A 17,065-nucleotide genomic window follows, 5' to 3' on the forward strand; every position below is an offset into this window, starting at 1 on the left:
TTGATGCTTTTGAATTATGGTGCTGGAGGAGACTCTTGAGAGTCCCGTGGACTGCAAGAAGATCAAACGTATCCATTCTTAAGGAAATCAGCCCTGAGTGCTCACTGGAAGACAGGAGTGCCTGGCGTGCTCTGATCCATGGGGTCATGAAGAGTCAGACACAACTAAATGACTAAACAACAACAACAAAAAACTATGGATGGAAGAATATGCAGAGCGTGGATTTCAAAGGAGAATCACCTTATCCAATCTGGATGGGTTGTGATTTGGATCAGGTCACAAGCCCACTATAGTCCACTTTTGAGTCTGAAGTCTTGTGGATCCCTTTATCCGTGGTCTGAAGGCCCCAGTTGCCTCTATCCATTTTTAATTGGTTTTCTTTTCTTTTAAAAAAGTTGCACAAATCACTTAGCTGCTCACAGCCTGGAGAGTGCAGCATGTGGCTCTTCTTGCTGTCACAGGCTTTCAATAGCATGGAACAAGTCCTCCCGGGAGCAATGGAAGTGTATGGTGCTCTGCTGCTCTCAGAGAAGCTTACATGGGGAAACCATGGCTTCACTCTGTATTTACATGCCCTGATGTTTTATTTGTTGCTTCATGCATTGATCCAATTCACACAGTTGTGGGCAGGAAGCCACAAGAAATGAGGCAGAGTGTCCATACCAATCCCCTATCCCTCAAAAGGTATGTTTGGATGAGGTGAGGAAGAGGGAAGAAAGAATAATTCTGTGAGGAGAATCTCCCAGGTATTTAGTCTTCGTGTGCACACCATATTTACTTGCTATTTCCTTCCATGCTGTTTCCCATGTTAAATCTTTTTAATGTATGAACTAGGCCTGCAAAAGGGTGAAAGGTTGGGGTGCATTAGGTCCTGAGGTACATATGCTGTGTGGTGCTGGAGACCAGATTGAGCCAGGATGCCAGCTGCATATCCAGAGCATATCTAGAGCATGTGAAGAATCAAATTCCATGAACACTGATTTGATTTATTATATTTGATTTAATCTTTATCCTACCCTCCATCCAAGGAGTTAAGAGTGGCTGAGAGCTAGCTTAGACTGACAGACAGTAACTGACCAGAGGTCCATGAGTAAGCTTCATGACAGGGTGTGGATCTGGAAGGGGAAATATTTCAAGGTCAGTGGGTGTTGTATTCAGGCAAAAGCATCTCTCTCTCTTCAAAAAAACCGCACAATCTATTGACAACATATGCTACCTATTTAGACTTTCCCTTTGCCTCAGTGTTAGCTTTTAAACCTATTTCATTTGAAGGATTTGAAGCGGGTAATATTTAAAACAAAATGACATAAAATCAATTGATCAAAACCAGTACTATACATTATAACATAAAAGAACCAGTACATTATTGAACTTCAGCCCCAAGGGACCAGATCACACAAACATGGATTTACTGCACTCCTCAGAAGTGCTCAGGTTCTGACTTTGAGCCACCAGGGGAATATGCAATTTAGTACTGGTTTTCAATTTGCTATTGTGTTTTGTAGTTTGAATAATTTTATATGTGTAAACTGCCCTGAGGTTATTCATTACAAAGGACAGTATGGAAATGGATTAAATATTTTTTTTTCTATCCGTCTGTCCATCTTTATATTACATATCAAACTATCATGTGTTAATTTTTATAAGCAAGACTTCATTGTTAATAGTTGTTATAAAAGCTGATGTCCTAACTCTTTGGTCTTTTAATATGTCCACCTTTTGATCTCTCTATCTCTGAATTTTCCCACTTGCAGCTGGAACCTCTTTTCAGTTAAACTGTTTCACTTGCTAACCCCTTTCTCTTCCCCCATTGAACTAGTTTTTTCCCCCCCTTCTCCAAGCAATACATTTTCTGCCTCTCAGTTGTCTTTTTGCTCTTCTCCTGCAGTCCCTTACATCACTGCTCCTGTCTCTTTCCTCCATGAATTCTTATTTCAGCTCCTCTCTTGCCTCAATGTTGGATGCTTTGCTCCTGTCTCCTGCTGTTCTCTCTACTTTCCCAAACCCTCCCATCTGCTGAGATATCACAAAGAAAGACTGGAAGAGAAAGCAAAAAGTAAGGCATAATTAGAGATAGTTGGAAATCCTTCGTTCTCCCAATACAGAAAGGTTACAACAGGCTTGAATATATAGATTTGACATCCAGTTGAGAGAAAGCTCTAGGTCAGCACCAGATTTCAGGGGTCTTTGACATGCTCCAGCATTTGTATTTATAGTGGAAGCATGAGTGGCTGGGCACTGGCAGATTTCTAGCTGTATGTCATAGGTGCAGAATCCAAACCTTAAGCAGCAGATGGGCTCCTAAGTTACGTATTTCTGTACATTGATAAGTTAGAGCAATGGTTTCCAACCAGTGTGCTGTGGCACCCTGGGGTGCCTTGAATGATGGTCAGAGGCGCCCCGGCGAACACTGGCCTCTGTCCCTCTTTCCTTCCCTCCCTCCTCTGATGCCCTCTCACATCTCTGCGTCCCAAAAGCTTGCACAGCCATTGTTGCAACAGCCCTGGCTATAAGCTGCACAGGTGAATGGTGCCTCTGGGAGGCACCTCTCTTTGGGGCAGGGAGGAGGGCAGCTAAGAGACCAGGGACAGCAGCAGCAGCTGCCTGGAGGACCCCCAAAGAGAGGGGAAAGGAGAGGAGGCTGAGGGAACACTCCACAAGGGAGGGTGTTTGAAAAAGGGTGAGGGGCTGCCAGCTCTGCAGGCAAGGGGTGACATAACTGGGCTGCTGAGGCCCACAGGGGTGCCGCAGAAAGAATGTAGTTGGTCAAGGGATCTGTGGACTTGAAAAGGTTGAAAACCTCTGAGTTAGAGGATACCGTTGAAACATGACCACAAGCAATGAATTTCCATTGTTGAATTCTAACATTTTAGTTTGTTGTCTTGTTTCCACTCTTCATTTCCCTTGCACTCCCAGACTGCAGATTTCATGTCAGAAGGTACTGGATTTGCATGACAAAGAGGTGCAGACATTCTTGTATACATAAAGAAGAATGGTGCTTTCTGCATGCAGCTGGTTGGTCACTACTAGACCCTTATCTGATCCAGAAGTCTTCTTCTTAAGTGAGGATGGTTGGGCAAATTTAATTTATGTAACATTTAAAAGTGAACCTACCTGATTTGCACCTTCCAAAATGCTGCCATCCTTTAAATCCACACTTCTCTGAAATCTGCAATGCAGTTCTCCCCCCAAGTAATGTGTGCAAAAATGCATATATTTTAGAATGCACGTATTAGAGCAGGGGTCAGCAACCATTTTTAGCCATGGGCCGGTCCACCATCCCTCAGACCATGTGGTGGGCCGGACTATGTTTTGGGGGGAAAAAATGAACGAATTCCTATGCCCCACAAGTAGCCCTGAGATGCATTTTAAATAAAGGCACACATTCTACTCATGTAAAAACACCAGGCAGGTCCCACAAATAACCCAGAGATGCATTTTAAATAAAAGGACACATTCTACTCATGTAAAAACACACCGATTCCCAGACCGTCTGAGGGCCGGATTGAGAAGGCGATTGGGCCGCATCCAGCCCCTGGGCCTGAGGTTGCCTACCCCTGTATTAGAGAAATGACATACAGAAATGTATTGTATCAGAGGAAATTGCTTTGTGAAAATGTATACATTAGGCAAAACTGCACATGCAAATGTGTATATTAGGAGAAATTGCTGATGAATTTTCATGAGGACTTTAAAAATAGTAATAAAATGCCAAGTGATGTTGGGAAATGCAGAGAACAGAGCATAAGATTAGAAAAATAAGAAACTGAGAGAAGTCAACACTGATGAATTCACCCATAGCTATTCTTAAGGATAATATTTTATAATACACAGAATAATGCTATACTGGTCAGAAAGATCTTTATTTCTGTGCGAAAGGGGTTCTGCCCAAGAGTGTATTTTGTTTTTGGATATTGGCATGGCAAATGGTTTTCTCTTCTTTGGTTTTTTTTTAAAGGTTGCTTGAGGCAAGAGTAACTGGATATATATTACATGAACATTCTTGGAAACCATACGATAACAGAAAGTCCTGGATAATAAAGAATTTTATTTAAAATAAAAAATAGGGAGTTTATTTGATTCTCCAGTTGTGCAAATGGATTTTATGTACTTTAAAATGAGCTAATTTTGATAGATGCAGGAGCGGTAATAGAGATATGGTTACTGGAGCCAGACGGTATGAGTTTTCTCTTTCCGATCCTTCTGCTGAGAATTGCTCTGCTACTTAAGGAAGCCAGCAACAAGAAAATAGACAGAAAACGCAGGAATCTAATTCGGTTAAAGATAAATCAAGAGATAATTCTGATGAAACAAAGCTTTGTAGCCCTTGGAAAGCAGCTGCAGAAGCATGATAGAGCATCCCAATATAAAGAAAAATTACTTTGCTCTTTATACAAGCCCAGAATTCATCTTTTCATAGTTATTAGTGTGCCTTTGATAACATTAGTGTGTAATATTTAATTTGGTTCTCCTTGAGAAATCATCATATGTGAGTTCAAAAGAGAGGTGGGGTGGGGGGAAGCCATACGAGAAGGGTTCCCTCTCCTCAAGGCAGCTGATGGATCACGCTCTCAGCATGCAACAATCCAATGTGAGAAAAGAACAGTATTCATGTACATCACTTGATTAACTTAATACTGCCATTCATCACAAGTCTGCCAGTACCACACGGAGAGATGAGTGGCCTTTAGATCTGGAATCCTGTCTGCTCATGGCTCCTTTTCTGAATTTGTGGCAGGGAAGAGTGAAGTCGTGGGGTGTCAATGTCAAGTCTGGCAGGTGAGTTCTAGTCACTCTCTGCCAAAGCTATTGCCATCCTATGCCCATTAATTCTACCTTGGGCTAAAAAGCTTCTTGGATAAAAATCCTTGGATGGCTAGCCTCCTTGGAATCTTGTATAGCAGGATGCCTTTGCTATCTAGGAACATCCAGGAAAAAGGCTACAAAGCAAGCAAGCCCTCATAGATCACCCTTGAGCTCTGCATGGTAAAGCTCTCTTGACAGCAACCTATTCCTGTTGTTGATGTTGTTGTTTAGTCATGTCCGACTCTTCGTGACCCCATGGAGCAGAGCACACCAGGCACTCCTGTCTTCCACTGCCTCCCGCAGTTTGGTCAGACTCATGTTCGTAGCTTCGAGAACACTGTCCAGCCATTTCGTCCTTTGTTGTCCCCTTCTCCTTGTGCGCTCCATCTTTCCCAACATCAGGGTCTTTTCCAGGGAGTCTTCTCTTCTCATGAGGTAGCCCAAGTATTGGAGCCTCAGCTTCAGGATCTGTCCTTCCAGTGAGCACTCAGGGCTGATTTCCTTCAGAATGGATAGGTTTGATCTTCTTGCAGTCCATGGGACTCTCAAGAGTCTCCTCTAGCACCATAATTCAAAAGCATCAATTCTTCGGCGATCAGCCTTCTTTATGGTCCAGCTGTCACTTCCATACATCACTACTGGGAAAGCCATGGCATTAACTATACAGACCTTTGTTGGCAAAGTGATGTCTCTGCTTTTTAAGATGCTGAACCTATTCCTAGCCAGTCCCATTTTGGGTACAAGCTTGGTGGCACATAACACTTGAGTTTGCTGTTAGAAGGAATGCTGCAAGATTTTCTCTTTTCTACTGACTAACAAGCCAGTCACTAAGCTACTTTACAACTCATCTATTTGCCAAGAAAAAGCTTTTCCTCTGTGTAGCACATTGCAGTGGGATTCTGACATATATTCCTTTCTGTCGCTTGCCCTGGTAATGTAAATTTTAACATAATTATGTAGCAGTTTTCTTGGAACACAGCCTACATTCCATATGTTTGTCTCTTTGTGATGGTTTGTTTCCTAAATCTCTGTGTAATCAGCTGGTTGGAAAAGTTTAGCACCTAGTCTTTTTCTTCTAAGGATATGTTGTTTTTCTGCAAAAGACCTCACTGTGCACAATCATCACATTCCTTTATTATTCACAGTACTGAAATATTTTGTTTATATTTGTTTGCCAAAGTGCCATCACAATTGATTTGTATCGGCAAAGGAACTCAGTGAATTTTGTCCAGCAATTAGCTTGCATGTCATCAGCAGTCTCCTGCACAGATACTGGCATCTGACAACTGGGAAGAGAGTAATACTGCTTCTAATCATAGTAGCCTATCACTTAGTCATACGAGCTCCTTGGATGCTTCAATCTAGTAGCTCAGCCCTGCCTACGATGCTGTGATCCTTGGATGTTAGTTTGATGACTATAAGTAGTAGGTGTTTTGTTTGTTAAGGGGCTAAAGTTGTGGAACTTCATTTTTTTAGAAGAACATTGTAAATCCTTTCTATTCTTTTAATGGCATTTGTAACCACGGTGTAGGGACGTGGGTGGCGCTGTGGGTTAAACCACAGAGCCTAGGGCCTGCCGATCAGAAGGTCACAGTTTGAATCCCTGCAACGGGGTGAGCTCCCATTGTTCGGTCCCAGCTCCTGCCAACCTAGCAGTTCGAAAGCACGTCAAAGTGCAAGTAGATAAATAGGTACCATAAGCAGCTTAGTCATGCTGGCCACATGACCCGGAAGCTGTACGTCGGCTCCCTCAGCCAATAAAGCGAGGTGAGCACCGCAACCCCAGAGTCGGTCACGACTGGACCTAATGGTCAGGGGTCCCTTTACCTTTAACCACGGTGTGGTCCTATTTTAAAAATTGCATTGTGTGGTTTTTTTAAAGCATTTTGAGCTGCCTGGTGCACCAGTCTGGGACCAAAAGGCATTTTATATAACAGTCTTTCTATTGATGTTGGATCGTAGCCAACATTGGTCATATACAGAGTAGACCCACTGAAATCAACGGACCTCAGCTTAAGTTGGATTTGGTTTCTTTATTAGTAAAAAGATTTGTGCCCGTGTTTTAGAAAAATGCATTCAAGAACTGTAACTAACAATTATTGCAAAGGAGACAATGGTCCTTGGGCAGATGGGTGTGTGCAATGTCTCCTTTCTACAGATGCCATGTTCCCTCCATCTTGCTGAAGCAGCGCCAGTAGCCATGTTCACATATAATGCCAATCCAAGCCGTTGCTTAACAAGAAGGTGCTAGCTCCTGATGAGGGTTGCAGCTGCTTTGCTTCTCTCTGGTCCTTTTAGCTCACTGTGGTGTGGTAGCCAAGTCAAGGTTTGGTGTAGTGTGTTAGGATCATTTTAAAGATCTGTCCTTAGCTACTATTGGTAAAAGGTAAAGGTAAAGGACCCCTGACAGTTAAGTCCAGCTGCGAACAGAGCAGCGCATGGAAACGCCATTTACCTTCCCGCTGGAGCGGTACCTACGTGCTTTCGAACTGCTAGGTTGGCAGGAGCAGGGACCGAGCAATGGGAGCTCACCCCATCGCGGGGATTTGAACCACTGACCTTCCAATCAGCAAGCCCAAGCGGCACAGTGGTTTAACCCACAATGCCACCCGCGTCCCTGCTAATATCGGTAGCCAAGATTTATTCTTTGCTGAACTTTTCAGGAGCCCTACTTTTCACACAGCCCCATTAAACCATAGTTGGGCTTACCATGATATGTGAACCAGGCCAATATAGCACCATGCCAGGAGTGTGCAGATGGGTCTTAACATTGTAAAATGGTTGCACACTGTCTAGATGCTAAAAGTCAACCAATTATATATTACATTTCTGCTTTCTTCTTGTGTTTGTGTGGTGTGTTTTTTGGGGGTGCGGGGCGGGAGATTTTGAATACCAGCCTTTCGCCCTTGGTTCATTTCGTAATAGCACAAATTAATACCATAAATAAAAACATGCTTAGTCAGTCATCTGTGGACATTTTGCCTTATTCAACTATTTTTAATTTAAAAACTACAACAGTTAGATTCATCAAACGATGGAGAAGAGAGAAATGAAAAAAAAATTGTCCAGGCAAAAGAGCCAATTTGTGGAGTCCTCCTGCTCCTCTTCAGGGTAGCATTCTGTATCTAAAATATTGATACTAAGCTGTTAAACATTGACATAAAACAACTGACTCAATCCAGCAATGGGAAACGTGTCGGAGGAACAAGTAATTAGCAAATGGTATGAACAAAGAGAGAAATAACTCCTAGTTAAGTAGAATATTGTAAATAATGGATTTTATTCAAACAAGCAAGAGTGTGAATTGCTATAAAGTAAATATCAATTATTCATGCCGTTTAATATTTTATTACACCCCTCATAAACATTTACATTAGAACAGCAGTGAGCTGTACCCTGGAGATTCAGCCTAAGCAAACAAGCTCTCCTCTCCTTTTCTAAGCTCCCGAGCTCACTGTCCATCACCACTTAAGCCCAGGATGAAGTGAGCTGAAAATTGCACCACTTCTGGAGGCTCCAAATCATGTCTTGCTGCTCCGTAATGAGAGGCGGCTTTAGGAATTTCTGAAACAATCATGTCAGGCTTTGAATGAGGCTGGTGCTGGAATAATCACATTCTAAACAGTTGCCCTGATCTAGCAGCTCAATTTCTACCACACAGAGCTCTGTGAAAGCAGGGCGTCTACGGTTTCAGTGCATCGGATTCATGTAGGGTAGTTCAGGCTGTGCTGATCACCTGGCTTGTCCTCTTAGCCAGCAGGGACCAACACAGTACAGGTGTACAGCCTTCACAGAGCAAGTTCCCAACGTTGAGCATAAGAACATGGCCAAAGGTAACAAGCTCTTAGCTTTCTTGTGGCCACCTCACATGCTCCTGGTTAGGGACCATGACACTGAATTAGGGGTACAGAAATCAGGGGGTGTCTGGGCTTCCGTACCAAGATTGCAGTTGTGTTAGTAAGATGCTACACCAATGTGGCATGTGTTCCACTGTGAACTGTGGCCAGTGAATTGGAATTTATTTAATTTTATCTCCCATCCAAGTACTAACCAGGCCCGACCCTGTTTAACTTCCAAGATTGGGCAGGATCGGGCGCTTTCAGGGTGGTGTGGCTGAAGGCTGAATTTATTAATTTCATCTAAAGCAGCCTTTCTCAAACTGTGGGTCCCCAGATGTTGTTGAACTACAACTCCCATCACCCCTAGCTAGCAAGGCCAGAGCTCAGGGATGATGGGAGTTGTAGTCCAACAACATCTGGGGACCCACAGGTTGAGAACCGCCAATCTAAAGAGTTCTATGCCACTTCCCACAAAATGTATTGAAGTGGTGAACAACAATGTAAAAACTACATAAGAAATATATATACTATATGGTATACCAAGAATGAAAAGTAAAAAGTAAGCTGGTTGGACAAGAGTCTGGAAATGGTTGGGTGATCAAGAATGAGGACTGAAGATGCTCCCCTGAATTCCAAAGACTGCTCCATATTAGGAGCTTTGCTTTTTGTTCCAAGCCCGTCCCAGACATTCTTCAATTACAGAGCCACTCTGTTTACTCCTTCTCATTTCTACTCTGTGCCCCTGACCACAATTTCTAATCTTGGTTGGCTTGTGGCCCAGTGGTACACATAGATGACGTCATACTCAAGTGCCCAAGGCCGTAACTCTCCTAGGTGTGCTCTATGAGGGAATGGGGTTGTATATTCTGCTATGTCAAACCTTGCCACTGATTTTAAAAATGTGTTGCATCACAACATTAGGAATTGCAGCAGGTTTCTTTTCTAAGAGCTGGACACTCCATAACAGTTGGAGAAAACAAAACAAAATATCACACAGTCTGACAGTAAGATGTATGAAATAATGAGTAAGGAAAAGTGCCAGTAGTTCAAAAAAGAAGGTATCAGGAAGATGTATATGCTATACATCTTTTTGGGGGGTGGGGGGGAATGAATTCTTTCAAGATGACTGACCATGTTTTCCTGTGATCTCAGCCACTGATTTCTTGACGATAAAAACTGTCTCCAAATATCCAGTAACTGGGTGACTAAGAGCATATAAACTGAAGCATAGATTTGTTACTCTGTGCTGGAGTTGCAAACTAATCCATATTAATGTCCCACTTGTGATAGCCAAGTGGGAAAGTTTCCAAGGCACATGCCAGTGAATGTGGCAGAGTCACATCTGTCCAAAGGAGAAGGATCCAAACTCTAGCCTGTGATTGATTTTGAAAAAATGATAATGGACGCCATGTGCACTGATCAAGACTGATAAATTGCTCTAATTGCTTTTGCTTGGGTAATGTACACTGGCCAACCATGTCAGGATTGTATATTCATATTTGCAACATATCTCTCTTCCAAAGTGTGACAACTGAAAGCAGGACCTGAATGCAACAGAACCATCTCCACTTGTGATTTCCAGCAACTGGTATTCAGAGACAGTGGAGGTGGAACATAGTCATTCTGGCTAGCAGCCACTGATAACCTTATCCTCCATGAATTTGCCTAATCTTTGAAACATAATCACCCACTGCTTTAATAAGACTCAATCTCCCCACTACACTTTGCAACAGCACCACAGCCAGAGGAATTAACCAATAGTGGAGGGTGCAGGTAGGACAATGTTGCTTACCTGCCTTCTGAACACTGAGTACCATAGCTGCCAGTTCCTGGCAGGAGATGGGACAACGCTTAGGGAGCTCAGTGCCAGTCTGATGCCAGTCTGATGCACCTGCAGCCACACCTACAGTATGCTTGCACCATGCTGATCTCCTCATGGCCCCTCCTTCTCAGAAACAGGCAGCAAAAATTGGTGTTCAGAAGGCAGGTCAGCAAAGATGCCCTGCCTACTGGCTTTAATGTTGTTTTAGTTTTCATCTCCACAAATAAAGCTACTTGTGTTTTACCTAGCCTAAGAACTGCCTTCTTAGTTATCATAAACTAAGACAACAGAAAGACAACAGAAGAGGAGGATCCCGGTGAGGGGATTAGCCACAACTGGTACACATTGAGGCAAGCTGGGGATGGAGAAGTAGAGGTTGGAGGCATAGAAAGTACTCACAGAGCAACAGAGGTCAGTGAGGGGATGGGGGTCAGTGCACAGGAACCAGACAGCAGGACCCATCACCAGAGCCAGAGGGGCCCCCGTCTCCATGAACCCAGTGGGCTCTGAGGTGTAGGGAGCAGTGGGAGGTACGCTCTAGGAGGCTGAGGCAGGCAAGGCACGCAGCCCAGCTCACTAGCTGGCCAGGTGGGGCTCATTAGTTAAGGGAGGAGGTGTGTGATTTGTCAACTGGATTGGGCTCAGGACAGGTAAGGATCACATAAAGGGGAAGCAGAACTGCAGTGTTTTGTCTGCTCAACTTTCCCATGTTGATGGACCACGGCTTGGATGTCCTAGGAGCTCCACGGGACTGTGCTTTTGGGACTGAACTCCAGTTCCCCTAATCCTGGATTGGCAGCAGAGGCGGGAACCTGGCCTGACTGTTGGACTTTGGACTTGGCTTGCTGTATTGAACATGGACCATGTTTCTTGACCTGTTGGGTTGCCAGCATTTGCCCTGGGGACTGTATATACCAGTGGGACTAGTCATGAGGTTGAGGACATTATTTAACTGGCCGATGTCAGGGATGACAAATCCGTTTGTCAGAATGGATTATGTCAACTGGCACTGGGCTGGTGCTCAGCAGCCATATCCAATGAATTATTATGAATTTGTATTGAACTAATTATTGAATAGTTTGTTTTTTCTTAATATGCCATTGCTTTTGTAAGGATATTAATAGGAATTTTGTAAAAGTGGCATAAAATATTACAATCAACCCCAGCCAGCATGGCCAACAGTCAGGGATGATGGAAATTGGAGTCCAAAAACATCTGGAGGGCACTGTATTGGCTACCCCTACTCTAGCTTGGTGAGATCTACCAAGAAAGACGATTATTCCTTTGGAAGGGGGCCATAGGTCAATGACTGAATACATACCTCCGTGTCCCATGTTCAATCCCTGATATCACCAAGTAAAAGGGTCAGCTAGCAGTCGATGTGACAGATCTGTTTCAGACCATGGAGATCCACTTCCAGGAAGAGTCAACAGAGCAGATAGCAGTGGATTGGATAGACCAGAGTGTAACCAGTTAGAATGGTAAGGAATCTTCCTTTTCTCCTATTCCTTCTATGCGCCAATTGAAATATATGTCTAAAAACGCTTATCCATTTTACAGAACTGGAGACAGTCAACATAAATCAGTCATACAGCTCATGTAGATCTTATAATGAAAGAGGTTACTTAAAGATAGTTTATTTTTAAAAACCAAAATTATTATATTTGTACAATTTACCTCTTTGTCCTATTGATTTTATTTGTCTTGGCAATATACAGTCGAAAGGGAGAAATAAAAATGGATTGCAGTTTAATTGTCATGGAGAGATTTTTTTAAAAAACAAATTGCTCTGGAATTTGGTTTGGAGTTTCAGCAAGTGTGGTTTTTCAGCCATTTGCTTTTCAGCACCAATAATTCTAAAGCAAATGGTGTAATTCTGAGACAATTTTACAGTTTCTTTCTGACTTGGCATATTTTTTTATGAGCCGGGGGGAGGCAATATGTTTTAACAAACCTTACTGCATCCCCACCCCTCTTCTAAAAACAAACAAAGTGAATCAAATTGGAACAAAAGCCAGCCACCCTTGATCAAGGGCAAATCTTTAATAGCTTGGTAGCTATCCAGGAATCCACACCCCCCAAAAGTCATATAACAGTCTTATGTCTGTGAAACAGATTATTACTAGAGTTGAGCTGAATATTCTCCAGTAAATCCTTTCAGTGAGAAAAATGGGCTTTTGAGGGAGTGAACGACTTACTGAAAGATGCTGAAAAGCCTGGCATTTTCTCTCACCAGCACGCTGCTGGTGTATAGAGAGCCCCAGTTGACTGTTGCCAATTTGGTCCTTGTTAGGAAGTGTCATTATCACACAAAGTCTCTTCACACACCTTGCCAAGTGTTTAAGTGAGGCCCATGGATTAAGGAATTATGACCCATTGTTTTTTCACTTTGAAATTGGAATCTGAGAGCATTGTTTAAGAGGCTGTATTCGTGAAACTGGTACTAGAAACAGTTCCCAAATGCTTTGTTTATTTAGTCTATACTGCATTTCGGAGAGAAGCATCACAAATGAAGAAAAAAGGACCTCACATTTGATGTGTGGCCTTCGTTTGTAAGTTTTTGTAGGCTTGGAAATCTGGGTCTCCACTTAATACTGGTGGCAGCACAATCAAATTCATAGCCACTGAGTGGTAAATACCCCTGGGTTCAATGGGGGTTAATCTCAGGTTTAAGTTTGTAGCCTGGGGTCAAAGACTGGCTAGCATTGCCATCTCATGTGTGACATCCATATGAAAGAGAATCTTAAACAAGTAAAAAAGGCAAATGGGATGTTTTTTCTGGAGACCTTTGATTGCAACAATATTGGTCCCAAGCAGCACTTTTGTGAATCTAGTATTCTAGCTCACTTGATGGCCAGCTGACACTAAAAAATATTCTCAGAAAAAGACAACCAAAATGATTAAGGGCACAGAGGAACTCGCTATAAGGAATCATAGAATATTAAAGCTGGAAGGGACCCAAGAGTCATCTAGTTCAACCCCCTGCAATTCAGGGTAAAGCATCCATGACAGATGACCACCCAACCTCTGCTTTAAAACCTCCAAGGAAGCTCCTCCACCTCTTGTGGGAGTCTGTTCCACTGCCGAACGTCTCTTAGTGTTGCAGCATTTGGGACTTTTTAGTGAAAAGATGACTGAGGTGACATGCTAGAAATTTATAAAATTGTGCATGGCGTGGAGAAAATGGACAAAGAAAGATTTTTCTCCCCGGGGACTCAGATATACAGTTGCAAATAAAAAGTTTTAAATGTGTTGTAAAGTGCAATATACAAATGCGACACTAGATAGCGACAGTGAGCTATGCCAAATTCAATGTATTTTTCAAAACTTTTTTTTTTTTACAAAAAGCATTTTCACCATGTTTTTTTTACATGCGTGTAGATTCCCCCCTTTTCTCATAACACTAGAACTCATGTGCATCCAATGAAATGGAAAGTTTGAAGATACAGGACAGATAAATGAAAGTAGTTCAGTATACCTGAAGGAGCGTCTGCACCCCCTCGTTCTGCCCGGACACTGAGATCCAATGCCGAGGGCCTTCTGGTGGTTCCCTCACTGTGAGAAGCCAAGTTACAGGGAACCAGGCAGAGGGCCTTCTCGGTAGTGGCACCCGCCCTGTGGAACGCCCTCCCACCAGATGTCAAAGAGAACAACAACTACCAGACTTTTAGAAGACATCTGAAGGCAGCCCTGTTTAGGGAAGCTTTTAACGTTTGATGTATTAGAGGATTTATTTATTTTTGGAAGCCGCCCAGAGTGGCTGGGGAAGCCCAGCCAGATGGGCGGGGTACAAATAAATTATTATTATTATTATTATTATTATTATTATTATTATTATTAGTTCTTCACTCAGCACATATATGGAACTTGCTCCCACAGGAGGCAGTGATGACCACCAACTTGAATGACTTAGAAACAGCCAAACTCATGGAGGATAAGGCTATCAATGGCTACTAGCCACGATGGCTCTGCACTACCCCTACAGTCGGAGACCGTAATGCTTCTGAATACCAGTTGCTTGAAACTCCAGGAGAATGTTCTTGTGCTTGGGTCCTGCTTGCTGGTTTCCCCTAGGCATCTGGGTGGCCACTGTGACAACAGGATGTTAGACTAGATGGGCTATTGGCCTGATTTCCTATGTTCTTACGTACTCACCACCCTATCCTTCCCACCTTTGTTTCTCTGATAACAAAAAATTAGCTCTGTGGAGTGTTTGAATATATTATCACTTCCATCTTAGAACAATTTGTAAGGTATTTACAGTGGTACCTTGTTTCTCAAACGGCTTGGCTCCCGAACAAATTGGCTCCCAAATGCCACAAACCCGGAAGTAAGTGTTCCGGTTTGCGAACGTTTTTCAGAAGCCAAACGTCTGCGCCTTGGCTTTTTAATGGTTTCAGGAGTCAAATGGATTCCCAGAACGGATTAAGTTCAAGAGCCAAGGTACCACTGTATTCACATTTTTTCACTCATGGGATTAGGCTGAGGGAACTGGCTAAAGTCACCATAAGAATTCAGGACGGAGTTCACGACCTCTGTTTCCGGCTCTAAACCAGCCGCTTGCCTTTTTGTCTCAGTGTATACTTTTTTCTTTCCGTCATCGAATGTGTCATTGTTTAGTTGCTTAAAATATTTTAAAGGTCCTGTCCTTGTGCACCACCAGGCCCACATATCTGCTCCTCTGGAAGGAGGAGTGCCAGTGGGGATGAGAGGTTGATGGCAGGAAGCTTTTGTGCTAGAAAGAGACCGAGAGGACTCATGGGCAAAAGACTGTGCCCTGGATGTCTGCTTTAATACCTGCAAAATGTTGTTGATGTAAAGGCAGCGGATAAAGCTTCAAATTTCTCTTGGCAGATAAACATCTCTTATCCACACTTCCATGATTCGAGGCATGAGGAAATGTCTACTCTCCATTTCAATATTTTTCCTCTTTTCTTCACATATGACTGACAGATAAGTGTGTCAATGACAATGCTGGTGGCAGTTAGGGAACAGCCACCACTGTCACTTTCAATCAGACAGACAGCGGATTTAACAGACTGTAATGGAGATATACCAAGAGCACCCGACTGCCCATTTGTTTTGCTACGATGGCCTGTACTTTTGCAGTTTCCATAACTTTGAAATTCTGAAACCTCAAACATAATTTCAATCAGAGTCTTCCATGACACATGACATCCATGCTTGTGTTGTTGACAAGTAGATTACTTATAGGCTTTTTTATTTTTTTTGCTTTAATCTCCTGAAAATTGCTGGATGTTAATCATTATGTTCCTACCATAAGTAATAACAAGGATACAATAAACCAGATCAACTCATTGTCTCCTGCCTGTTGCATCTACCTGTTTTACTGAAAAAGACCAAGGGGTTTTAGTGATTGCCAATAATTACTAGTAATGGTCAATTGCCCCTCAGCTTTGAAGTCTGATATTGCCTTTAGCTGGCCTGGATGGAAGACAGAAAGGTTTGTGGGTAAAAACTAACCTCCTGCACAAAGGTAAAACCTACATTTGTTGCTTCATAGCCTACTTTTGCCTCTGGCCCTGCCCACCACTAGCATGTGACCTGGAAAGTTGCCCAGAAGGGAATGGGTCCACCAGCCTGAAAAATAGTTCCCCATCCATGGCTCAAATCATGTCTTGAATTTTCTAATGTCTACCTTAATTACATCTGATCTGACCCCTCATGTTGCGTAAACTTTACTTGAAAAAGAAAAGTATGGACCCATCAATAATTTAAGGCGAATGGTGGCCTTACTTGACTCCAGAAATGTAAAGGCGTACCAAGGAGTCTAGCAAGATATAATGGTATATGAGAGACCTATGAAAAGGGGGTATTAATTAGGGAAAGTTGTATTAGAACTTTTTTTGGCCAGTACATATTAAATAGGGGTGTGTGTGTGTGTGTGTGTGTGTGTGTGTGTGTGTGTGTAATATTAAGGCATAAGTACTATGATACCATCCCTTATGTGCTGTCTTTTTGAAAGAAAAAAAATTAATTCTGTGGTCGTCACAAGAGATGAAATAGAAGAACTTAATCCCATAGCAGGAGAACTGTAGCTTTATTGAAAATTAATGTGGAATCTTACTTGACATCAGAAATGCAAGTCAGATCACATATTAATTTTTTAAGATTTGCAAAATTACTGGCTGCAATTTGAAATATTTAAGTTGAAGCCTGATTGGGGGGCCCTTACTTTACCACTACTTTTAAAGAACGTTTTTCAAAAGGGTTTTAAACCTCTCTGCCCAACCCAGTGTCATGATGGGAAGAGATTGCTTTGTCTTTCCTGGACTCTGTACACATTCTGAAATTTATTTGATTTAAATATAAATATTTGTATACTGCTTAATGTTTAAAAACGCTAAACACTTGACATAAATTAATACAAAGTCCAGTGGTACCTTCCTGCCAACCTAGTAGTTCAAAAGCATGTCAAAGTGCAAGTAGATAAATAGGTACCACTCTGGCGGGAAGGTAAACGGCGTTTCCGTGCGCTGCTCTGGTTCGTCAGAAGTGGCTTAGTCATGCTGGCCACATGACCCGGAAGCTGTACGCCGGCTCCCTCGGACAATAAAGTGAGATGAGCACCGCAACC

General features: G+C 42.7%; 1 protein-coding gene across 12 annotated transcripts in view; it reads left to right on the top strand.

The window, feature by feature from the left end:
* The window catches only part of LOC310841135 (uncharacterized protein), a 98,743-nt gene that overhangs the window by 65,128 nt on the left and 16,550 nt on the right, over positions 1 to 17,065 (top strand). For 2 of the 12 annotated variants that reach the window (XR_014562367.1, XR_014562368.1), the window contains exon 1: positions 4,649 to 4,779. The exons of the other annotated variants lie outside the window; for them this stretch is intronic. The gene's annotated coding sequence lies outside the window, so the exon portion shown is untranslated. Of the gene's footprint in view, positions 1 to 4,648; positions 4,780 to 17,065 lie in introns of those variants that run through there. 12 annotated transcript variants of the gene reach the window in all.

The sequence above is a fragment of the Podarcis gaigeae genome, assembly GCF_964106915.1.
Source record: "Podarcis gaigeae genome assembly, chromosome: 3".
NCBI lineage: Eukaryota > Metazoa > Chordata > Lepidosauria > Squamata > Lacertidae > Podarcis > Podarcis gaigeae.